Here is an 11,376-nt window from a genome sequence, read left to right as displayed (position 1 = left end):
GATGAAAACGAGACTTCATTGTTTGGATAAAGACGAGACTTCATTAATTGGATAAAGACGAGGCTTCATTGATTGGATGAAGACGAGGCTTCATGAATTGGATGAAGACGAGGCTTCATTAATTGGATGAAGATGATGCCTCATGAATTGGATGAAGATGAGGCTTCATTAATTTGATGAAGACGAGGCTTCATTGTTTGGAGATGAAGACGAGGCTTCATTATTTGGAGATGAAGACGAGGCTTCATTAGTTGGATGAACCCTTTGCTTTCCAGAACTATTTTTACTAATGCATTATATCTTTTAGCAAGTAATTTTCTAGAATCTGGTTTAGGATTTCTCTGATTGTTTAGGGTAGGTGGCCAGTCGTACCCCAATGTGTGAACCTTTGTGAAGGTTTAGAAGCTGTTCTATTCCTTCTAGAGGAAGTAAAGCTGCCTAGGGGATCAACTTGCTACCTATCTTTGAGGTGAAGCGATCCGCCCGTAGGACTTGTGAACCCTTCTTTGGGAAGGGAGTGGGAGAGTGTAAAGTCTTTGCGTCCAAGGAATGTTTTAACTCTTTCTCGAATGGTGATCATCTAAAGATGGATCCGCCCATGAGAGTGTTCTCCTATCTTTAAGAAGAAAGTTGAGGGTGTAATGATCTCATGTTTGAGACGATTTTAACCCGCTTTTGATGGTGGTCAATCCTTTTCCTGTCTTTGAGGAGAGAGTTGAGCTCATTTGAAAGCTCCTGAGGGTTTGTGCTTCTTATCTTTATGGAAAGGGGATCCGCCCGTGATGGGATCAATTGTCATATCTTTGAGGTAATTGATCCACCTGTGGAACTTTTCATTCGCCAGCCACTAGGCGTATATCAGCACTAAAAGCTAGGCAAATGAATATAAGAAGTATGGCGAGAAAGAATAAATTATAAAATATAGGATACTATAATAGTTTAATGCACATATAAGAATATGTAAAAATACTGATTTTTAGGCCCATGGTTCCATCTTTTCTGAGCAACTAGAACCGCATCCTCAATGATGTTTAACTTATGAGTAATCACATCTGGGCTTACTCCTGTGGGGATCTCATTCTCCTATGTAAATATGCTTTCAGACTCAATGAGAACTTTTTTAACATCCTCTTTGATCTCAAGTTTTAATCCTTTGGCGATCCACACCCGCTTTCCATCAGCAATAAGGAGCGTTTCTGTGTCACCCAAAGCTGTAGTGACAAGTTAATATTTCTCACCTTCGTCCTCTTTGGATTGTGGGCGGATTGATAGTGACGCCGAGTATAAGTCTCTTTAGCCACCTTTTGGTTCCCGCTAATCATTACTCCTCCTTTGCTGGTGGGAATGTACATTGTCAGACGACGGATGGAAATTAGGGCTGCAACCTCTGGCCCTTGGTCTGGATAGTGTGACCCGTCACTCCAATGATGTCAACAATGGTTGTTTCTATTTGGATCGGATCAAGCTTTAGTTTGGCGAATGCACCTTTGGTGATGACATTGCGAGAACTGCCTGTGTCTTTACTCGCTTTATTTTATCTCCCATCCTTGAATCGTCATTGTTACTACCAATGCATCTGCATGTGGAGAGATTACTGGACCTGTTTCTACAAAAGGAGCAATGGAGGGATGTTTTATCTAGAGCGGATATTTTTGCTTTTTCCATGGGTGGCTGATACACTGGTCCATCTGCTATGACATTAATGATACTTTTGAATTTATTTTTGGGATCTGTCTTCTGCTTGTCAACTTGTTATTTGTTATTCTGGACAAAGCTATCTAGTTTGCCAGCTCCCAGTAAGCTTCAGTGTGGTGGCCAACCTGTAGTACGCTTTGGCATTTCTTCCAACGGTTACATGCTCCCCTCCTTTGGGTTCGGGATATGTAATGTCCCATTTATATTGACTCTTCTCCTTTATATTGTGGCAAGTTAGAAGCTTTAAACATTATGTCTGCCTCGTACCTCAAGATCTGTGCTGTGAATGGCGAATTCCTATTAACTGGATGGCGTATCTTTCTGCATTGTTCTCTTATCTATCCAGAGCGGCATGCACTCGCCTTTCAATCTCATCATTCGTGTGTTCAATGTTGAATCATGATGGTGAAGCCGGCTCTTGATCTTGATCGCGATCATGTTGAGGTTATGTTTGGAGCTATGGTTTAATGCGGATGGATATTGTCACAACCGTGGGAGCTATTTTATCTAGCTTCGAATATCTTGTCTCCGCATTCTTCAACATTTTGCTAACATAATAGATGGAGAACTGCTGACCTTCTTCTTCTTGAATAACCACGGTGCATATAGCTTTATCCATGACAGATTGATACAAATACAGGTCTCCCCTTCAGATTGGTCTGCTTATCAATGGTGGTTCTGCTAGGAATTGTTTTATACCTCGATATGCTTGTTGACAATCTTTCTAGTATGATGATCCGCCCGTTCAACCTCTGGATCTTTCTCACCCATTGTGGGGTTTTCATTTAGGCGCTCTTTTCACCTTTTTCCACGCATGGCTTTTATTTAGGCGCTCTTTTCACCTTTTTCCTTGCAAGGCTTTTATTTTATGTGGATTTGCTCTAACTCCTTTTTGGCCAATGACATAGTCAAGGAATTTTTCTAAAGTGACTCTGCATATACACTTCTTTGGATTGAGCTTTATTTTTCATATCAGTGTTTGCACTGGTTGTAGTATTAGCAACTCCCTTGTACCTGTGGGTTAGCACTGAAAGAACTCCAGAAGTGGGGCATACTCTGTCCATTATTAAAAGATTGTGGTAAGTCATAAAAGCTATATTCACTTACCTTGGAGGATCAATGACTTGATCCATGGAACATACTTCATAGCAAAAGAATGTTTGCATTTGCCTTGTTGGCAAATATCATGTATGATGCAATTCTCTTTATGGAATTTTTAGTTCATCTTGGAATCAACTTAATAATTCCTTCACGTTGGTCCCTGACTCTAGAATGAACTTAGTCAAAGGATAAAACCGAGTAAATATTATATGTCAAACAAATTCATAATAGAATTTTAATCGTGCTTGTTTTAATAATAATATCACGTATAACGGTCATAACCATAAAGATTGCTACTGCACATGAATATCATAATGAATTCTTAATAAGTAACCATAATGAGAATGTGTTAAGAATAATGTCCTTTTGTATTTCAGTGCACATTAATATCCAAGATAGCATATTTATTTTAAACGTCATAAAAGTTATGACATTCTATATTGGGTAAGATATCTTACATCGTTGCTATTTACTTGCAATTAATATTGTGCATCCATACATTAATGGCATTCAGAGATCATTAAAGCCTCATTTGAATGAGGTGTAATTAAAGAAACGTAAGTGATGATTTAATAATATAGTTATATATAAAATTACTCTTATATTATTTCATTTGTGCGAATAAAATAAAAGAGAAAGGGTAATTTTGGAAGAAAAATACATGTACCATGATTCTCCTCCAATTTGGAGCGTAAGGAAAATTACTCAAAATCCACTCTCACCTACCTTCACATACAATCCTCCAATTTTTAAGGAATTCTCATGTATATCTTAAGAATTTCGCATAAATTAATGCTCTGATCCGAAACCGACACTTGCACTATTTTGTAGTTAGCTCAGGACATGAAAGTTTTGTTTATCCAATTTGGTAATTCATCAACTCATAATGGCCTTAATAGTTAGGGACAATTACAGGATAATTAGAAATAGACTCAATATTTTCAAGTCTCTTGTGTTGGTAAGAGAAATTCTAACAATTTCATATAAACAGTTTTTATATGAATAGACACATCCTTGTAAAAAAAATGGAATGAAATAACTGTTTGAAAAAACAATATTTAAAAATATGAATTTCTGATATTAAAAGTACTATATAGGAGAAAAGCCATATATATATGGTGAATTGTACAAAAAACCAAATATGATTTTTTTGTAATTTCTTCTAATAGTTATATGCATGTTCATCCAAAAGACCGACCAGATCTAAATCATTTGTAATTACATGAGCCCTTTTATGATATTTTAATATCAAATGACAAAATCACATTGAATGGATGATTTTTTGTGTAAATCCCAAGATTACAGGTCTTATACATGCGTTTGTACTAATTCAATGATAATATCATATTACACTTGTCATGCATAAAAATATGAGGGTATAGTAAGCATGCAAGATTTAATGAAATTTGTGTTTATGACTTCATCTTTCACAGTTATTAGATTTATCATAATAACATGTAATGATATTCATATCACTTTATAAGAGTGAGGGATCTCAATTTTCTTTAATTAAAAATGGAATAAGAAAGGGGAGGAAACTTATCTTTTTCATCATAAAATTCCAGATTTAATAGAAAACTCTTTCCCACCAATATATGGAGAACTCTATCTTTGGACAAATTTGTTGTACTGATTGAGCCAAAGTTTGAGATTGTGATTTCTATTCTGTTGACTTCATTATTTTGTTCTTTGTGAAACTCTATACAATCAAGATTTTGTGAACTTCTGTTTGTTAGAGATCCACCTTCACCGCACCAATTGATAACTTGTGGAAAAATCCTTGATCGGAGCACTTCCCTGTGAGGCGCCGTTGGGATCGGCCGGGGACACTCTGATGCCAAAGTCAGTAATATTTCTGAGAATAAACTGTAAGCACAAAAGTAGAGAATCAGTAAGTGTACCTTTGATCCTAGGAAGCTGGGGTATTTATAAGGTTCAGCATTAATAGGGAAGCAGGTGAAGAGTTGTGACATTACTCATCTTTGATTGCTATCAATTCTCCATTAATCCCAACATTTATCACTAAAACCCTCAGAGTTGAGGTATTCGAACAGTCAAGTCTTTATTCCCCCTTAATGGCTATTAATTGCCATTTAATTGTATTTATTCCCATTCATGGATGGTAATAAAGCCGTCTTTTGGTATTCTTGGATCCGTCAAGGCGTATGTACGCTCTCCTTGAGAACAATGGCGTGTCTCCATTACTCGCTCTCATCGGGCGTATCTCGTTATGGCGTATCTCGCCATGGTCCACGTGGTGTGGCATAATGCTAGAAACTCCTTCCTTTTCCTCATTATTTGCATATTCACCCCTGCATTAATTATCATTAATTCCACATTAATCATGCATAAATATCTCTTTTAGAAGAAATAATGGTTTGCCATTATTTCTATTTATTTTCCTTTATTCCTTATTCAAGAATAATTTGGGTTGTTATAAGGTGGAAACCTCCAACTGCCAATTTTATTTCACATCTAGTGATATCATTAAACATTGTTGATCTTATTTGGCTTTATCATTCGTTTCATCTGTTTACTTTATTATAACCATTTTAGTTTTTTTATTCATTTGTTTATTTTATTAGAGCCCATTTTAGTTTTTTTTTATTCTACTTAATGTTTGTATTAAATTATTATATTGCTAATTATTCATGATGTAAAAATAAATAAATAATTTAAAAGTTGCTTAAAACTAATTGAATTGAATAGAAAATTGAGAATTGATAAATAAAATTAAGAAAATGATACTTAACGCAACAATATTAAAATAATAGGACAAACTATAATGTGTATATGTTCTGTTTATGTTACAGAAAAAGGGAAATAGAGACCAAAAATCGTTATTTATAAATAATTTAGTTATATGGACATTCAAAATTAGTTGTTAAAGTACTATTTTTATTTTTTATTTTTTGTAATTTACTGTGTTTGTTTAAATACCTTGTACTGAATAAAACAAATCATGGTCTCATAAAAAAAATAATGAATTTTAGAAAGCTATTATACATACCTACATTGACTCAAGAAAATAGAATTTATAATATATCAATCTATTATTTATTTTAAATTATAAATGGATAAATCTGTAAATTTAAGAGTTTATAACTAGAAAAATACATCTCGATCGAGGCCCGTGTACTGCACAAGTATTTACTCTAGTATTACCAATAGAAGCAGTTCGCTCAAAACTATGAACTTCACTTTGTTGAAAAACTTTTCCACATAATTTTGATTTGACAAAATTGTTTAAGTATAATTAAAATACATATTCTAAACACACTAAGTTTAAATGCTTTGATTTATTTCTACTAATGTGTTTGTTCAATGTTGAGTTAAAATGTTATAAGACATAAGAATCAAAAGGCCCAAGCCCAATACGGAATCCAAGGCCCATGTCAAACAACTCAGTACACTCGGCCCGCGTATGTCAAGACGTTGCCGTTTTGAATGAAATCACAACTCAGCAAACGGAAGGATCTAGAAGACCTTCGGGAACAACTTCAAGATGAAGCTGCTGAGTAGTCTCGACAAAGCATACAAGACAGCAGCTGGCAAAGGAAAACTTTCAGACAAAGTGTTTCCTCTTTTGGTAAAGTTCAGACGACACAGTATGCTGTCCAGTTGACCTTACCATAAAAGGAGAGACCATCTGCTGAGCTGACCGATGACAGAAGATACACGATTGTGATTGGCTAAGAGCTCTGAGTAAGTCAGGATGACAACGACATATAGTCGTTTCCCTCCAATGGTTATTTCGAAATTCGAAATGACCGAATGCCTAGATGTCTCTATAAATAGTGCCATCACAAGCTTCACAAGACACAGAACTTGATCAAGCAGTTACGTTGACCAAATTTCTACACAAGTTCTGCAAAGCAAGAAGCAAAGCAAATTCTTACACTACACTTCTCATATCTGTGTAAAAGTCTAGAGTGATTGTAAATCGTCTAAAGTGTCTTAGCACATATTTGTATTAGGACAAAACACTTATCATTTCTAGAGTTAGAAAGGAGAGGCTGAGTACTCGGTTTTAAGTACTCAGCGAGAGATTAGGATTGAGTAGAAGTATAGAGGAAGGTACTCTTGTCATACTCAATTGCTGATATTGTAAAAGGTTTGAGGCTCTACCTTTAAAGAGCTCAGTAGAGTATTTGAAATCTCGGAACGTGTTCCAGGGACAGGACGTAGGCTTAGAAGAAGCCGAACCTGGATAAGTCTGCTGAGTGAAGTATTTCTTACCTTAACTCCTTATTTATATTGCTTGCTTTAAATAATCAAAACTGACCAAGTAAAGAGGTCAAGTTGAGTTGTGCGCATTGAACGTCTGAGCTCAGGAATAGACTCTAAGTGCTATCTCCTGACTCAAGCTAAGAAACTGACCTAGTCACCAGTTGACTAAGCCAGTATCTTGCTGTTTACTCAGTGCCGCTGTTCAAACCTTTTTCCTTAGAAAAAGAAGTCTGCCCTAATTGCATAAAAAGTTTAAATAGTTCCTAACCCCCCCCCCCCCCCCCCCCACTTGGAACTATACTTGTAACTAAACAAGGGACCAACACACTTCACTTCTTTAGTACATCCCACATTGAATGATTACAATTGAATTTTATACTTTACATGTTTGAAGTATTATTATGATGTAACATGGTTGTGGCCCAATGGGTTGGACTTGCTGTGGTTTAACTCTAGCTCGTCCATTTCAAGCTCGGAGTTGATCTTTATGAGTTGGACAATGGCTTAGATCTCACGACTCTTAAAGTAGAGAGCACCGCGTGAGGCTGGCTTCACAGAGCAGCGAACACCTCCCTCTCTCGGCAGTAGAAGGATAACAGGCCGGTGTCATTCAAGCCCATATTAATGGACCATCATGTTAACCATACATAGGTTTATTAACCATAGATTAGCAGTTAATCATTAACTGCTAAGTTAACATTAAGAAGAAGGGGGAGGAAGAAGATGAAGTGTTTGGGTAGCTTGACCATGATCATGTACGGTGTAGGGTTTTTCCATGGGTGTCTGACGAAACGACGTCGTCCGTGTCTGGAATTGTTGTTGTTGGGGTTTGGTGATATGAAACTGAGCTTTCTATTTCCCAATTTGTGTCGATTTCTTCTTGTTGTTGATCAAATAGTGGGGTTAAGTTTTGGAAATAATTTATGTGTTGAATACCGAATTGAGGTCGGGTGTCATGAGGCATCGGCGTAATCACTCTGATGCTCGATTCCTGTTTGATAAAAAGAAATCTGAATTGAAATCCGATTTAAAAGAACAAATTAAGAAAGACGAATCCTGTTTAATAAAAAGAAATCTGAATTGAAATCTGATTTAAAAGACAAATTAAGAAAGACGATTCTTGTTTAATAAAAAGAAATCTGAATTGAAATCCGATTTAAAATACAAATTAAGAAAGACGATTCTTATTTAATAAAAAGAAGTTGTCTTCATAGTCAGTATATTACTGCTATTTATAACCATTTGAGTCTAACGGCTATATTTAATTTGAAACTGACTAATCATTAACTGCTAAGTTAACATTAACTGTTAATCTATGGTTAATAAACCTATGTATGGTTAACACATTACTTTTTTATTTCATGATTTTGCTAAAAAAGATTTTACTTTAATACATTGAGCCATTAATTATAATAATATATCTTAAATCTTTGATTAATATAAAAATTAGATGTGAATGTAAAAGTATATTGAAGTTCCAATTGTATCGGATGTCCCAAAGGGTCACAATTTATGTATATGTATTCTAAATTTTATAGTTTAAACTCAATTATTGATATATCACTAGCTAATGAGAAGTTAATGATTTTTAAATTAAGGCTTAATATATCATTTCCCCCTTGAAATTTGTTTAAAAAGCTTGATTGGTCTTTTGAATTTTCAAAGTGTTCAGATAGCTCATTCAACTTGCATAAAATATTCTGTTAGCCTGCTGAATTTGTACAAAATATAATCAATTGATCACTCAGTTTCAAAAAAAAAGTAAGTTAAATGCGGAAGATGTATTACATGAGTCTTAAAAAAAAGTAAAATGACCGAAATCGGGATATACGACTCTTAGATTAGAGAAGACAAGTTGTATAGTTGAGCAAACAATAACTTCATTTTTAATATATTAATTTTTGAATTATGTAATAATATTCTAAAATACGTAGAATACATCTTCCGCATTTAACTTACTTTTTTGGTGACCGAGTAATAAATTGATTACATTTACGCAAGTTCAGGAGGCTAACTGAATATTTTATGCAACTTGAAGGGCTATTAGGACACTTTAAAATTCTTTTCTTGCTCTTACCATATAATACATTCACCTTAATTTATTAATTTAATATATATTTCTATATATATTTTTTATTTCCATATATTTTCAAATATATTCTACAACAGTAACATTAACCCACTTCTTCCTATATATAGTTTCACCATCCCTTCCCTTTCCTTCTCACATTCAGAGCTTTATTAAAATTAATTTCTCCTACACCTAGAATTACAAGTTGATTGCCAGATTTTATTTATACTTTATTATGGAGTTTTAAAGATTTATTTATTCTTTGATTTTAATTATTCTGTTCATTTTTTGAGATATATGAGTATTACCAAAATGATGGAGGTAAAGATGAGTGAATTTTGAACCCTTATGGGAATTACACTATTTGGCCTCATAGGAGCAAATTTCAAGTTAATGATACTCTTCGTACATCTCTCTTCTCTTTTTCCACTTATTTCTATTTGAGATATAGTAATTATTGTTGTTATTAACTAGTCTAGTTTTTTTTTTTGCTTGACTATATTTGATTAATTTTATCATTATATGCAGTTTTCAAGTATAAGAAAGGAGAATACTCAGTTTTAATAGTGAGTAAAGAGGATTTTGAATCATGCAACACCAAAACCCCTAAACAATCATTAACTAATGGCGATTCAATCTTTAAGTTTAATAATTCCGGCCCATTATACTTCATTTCCGGCGATTCTGATCAATGCAAAAAGAGCAAGAAATTGCATGTTATTGTTATGGCTATAAGATCCAAACCTTCTTCCCCTAATGCTCACGTGCAGTCTCCGTCATCTCAACCGATCACTTCTCCTTCTATGCCGCTTGCCGAGTCTTCTACCGAGAGTCCGATGGGTTTGATTTCTCAACCGCCGCAACAATTGGTCAATTCCGGATCTGAGGGCTTTGATGGTTTTGTGAAGGTGGTTTTGGGTACTAGTTTTGGGGTGAGTCTGGCATTGGATAACCATGGTTGGATATAGTTAGATTTATTATTATTATTTGAATAAATTTCTTCTTCTTATTATATATTTTTTTTAGAAACTGTATGTTATTTTTAGTTAGTAATTAAATAAAAGGGCTTGTCTCATTATGTAATTGTTTGCTATAAAATCATCTCCCTTACCCCTAACGAAAAAAGATGCATCAACAGATGATTGAGCAAACTGTAACTGAATTAATGCCTCTGTTAATTTGCTATTCCACTACCGACTTGCTTGTTTCAGCCCGTATAATGATTTCTTTAATCGACACGCGGCATTAGGAATGCTTGTTGAGATGCCTTCTCGAACTGCCATGTATATTTCTTAAACAAGATCTCCATGAAGAAACACATTATTGATGTCGAGCTGATGTAATTCCCATCCATTTACTACTGCTAAAGCCACTATGACTCTAATGGTAGTTATTTTTGCAACATGAGAGAAAGTGTTAATAAAATCAATTCCATTTTGTTGCGTGTAACCTTTTGCAACTAATCTAGCTTTCAATCTTTCAACAGTCCCATCACTCTTGCGTTTAATTCTGAAAACCCATTTATATATATGAAGGTTATGCTTATTCCTATTCCTAACGGTAACAAGGAAGATAAAATATTTATCCTTCTTTTAACCACGGTTAAAAATTAACTGCTAAGCTATTCTTTACACCCCACACCTGGATTTTCTATCTCCCAATCAATGTATTCATAGCGGATAGAAAGCCCTAGAGGAGATATATACTTTCATTAGTTCCTTTCCCCGATACTCTTTAAAATTGCTCTTGACTGTTAATATTAGGTAAAATTGCACTATTTTAAACGCTAGTAGTAAAATTGCTCCTGAATATAAACGTTGAGAGTATTTTTCCACCTTATCTCTTTCTTTTATATACATCTTTTTTTTCCTTTTCGGTTACCGGTTTGTAATGCTCTGACACATTTTTCATTAATTAAAATATGATGAATTTTTCTACTATAACTGTAATTTATTTGGAACCCAACACTTTATGAATTTGTGGCCTAAAATTGAGATTGAGCTTAACCCAAAACACCTCACACATTAATGTTTATTTTCTTTTTACTTATGCTTCAAATTTCCAAGTAATAAGACATTTGCTTCAGTTTTTGGAAGGGATTCCAACATGTTTCCTTTCTCTTTCAATTTCAGAGATGATTTAGTCACCTGAGTTAGTTTCAGAATCTCTTTGCTACTACGGTGGATGTCGATTATGTCTATGGGAGTGGGTGGAAGAGAAAGAGAGAATATACGTTTTTTTTATCTATTATTATAATTATTGTGAGTTATCTAATTTTA

At 34.4% G+C, this 11,376-nt stretch overlaps 1 pseudogene; it reads left to right on the top strand.

Moving 5' to 3' along the window:
- The first annotated feature begins 2,097 nt into the window (after nt 1-2,097).
- On the top strand, nt 2,098-10,065 carry LOC136229919 (early nodulin-like protein 1; annotated as a pseudogene).
- Nucleotides 10,066-11,376: the final 1,311 nt, after the last annotated feature.

Source organism: Euphorbia lathyris, chromosome 5 (genome assembly GCF_963576675.1).
Source record: "Euphorbia lathyris chromosome 5, ddEupLath1.1, whole genome shotgun sequence".
In the NCBI taxonomy this organism is placed as follows: Eukaryota; Viridiplantae; Streptophyta; class Magnoliopsida; order Malpighiales; family Euphorbiaceae; genus Euphorbia; species Euphorbia lathyris.
This window is presented reverse-complemented; position numbering and strand designations above follow the sequence as displayed.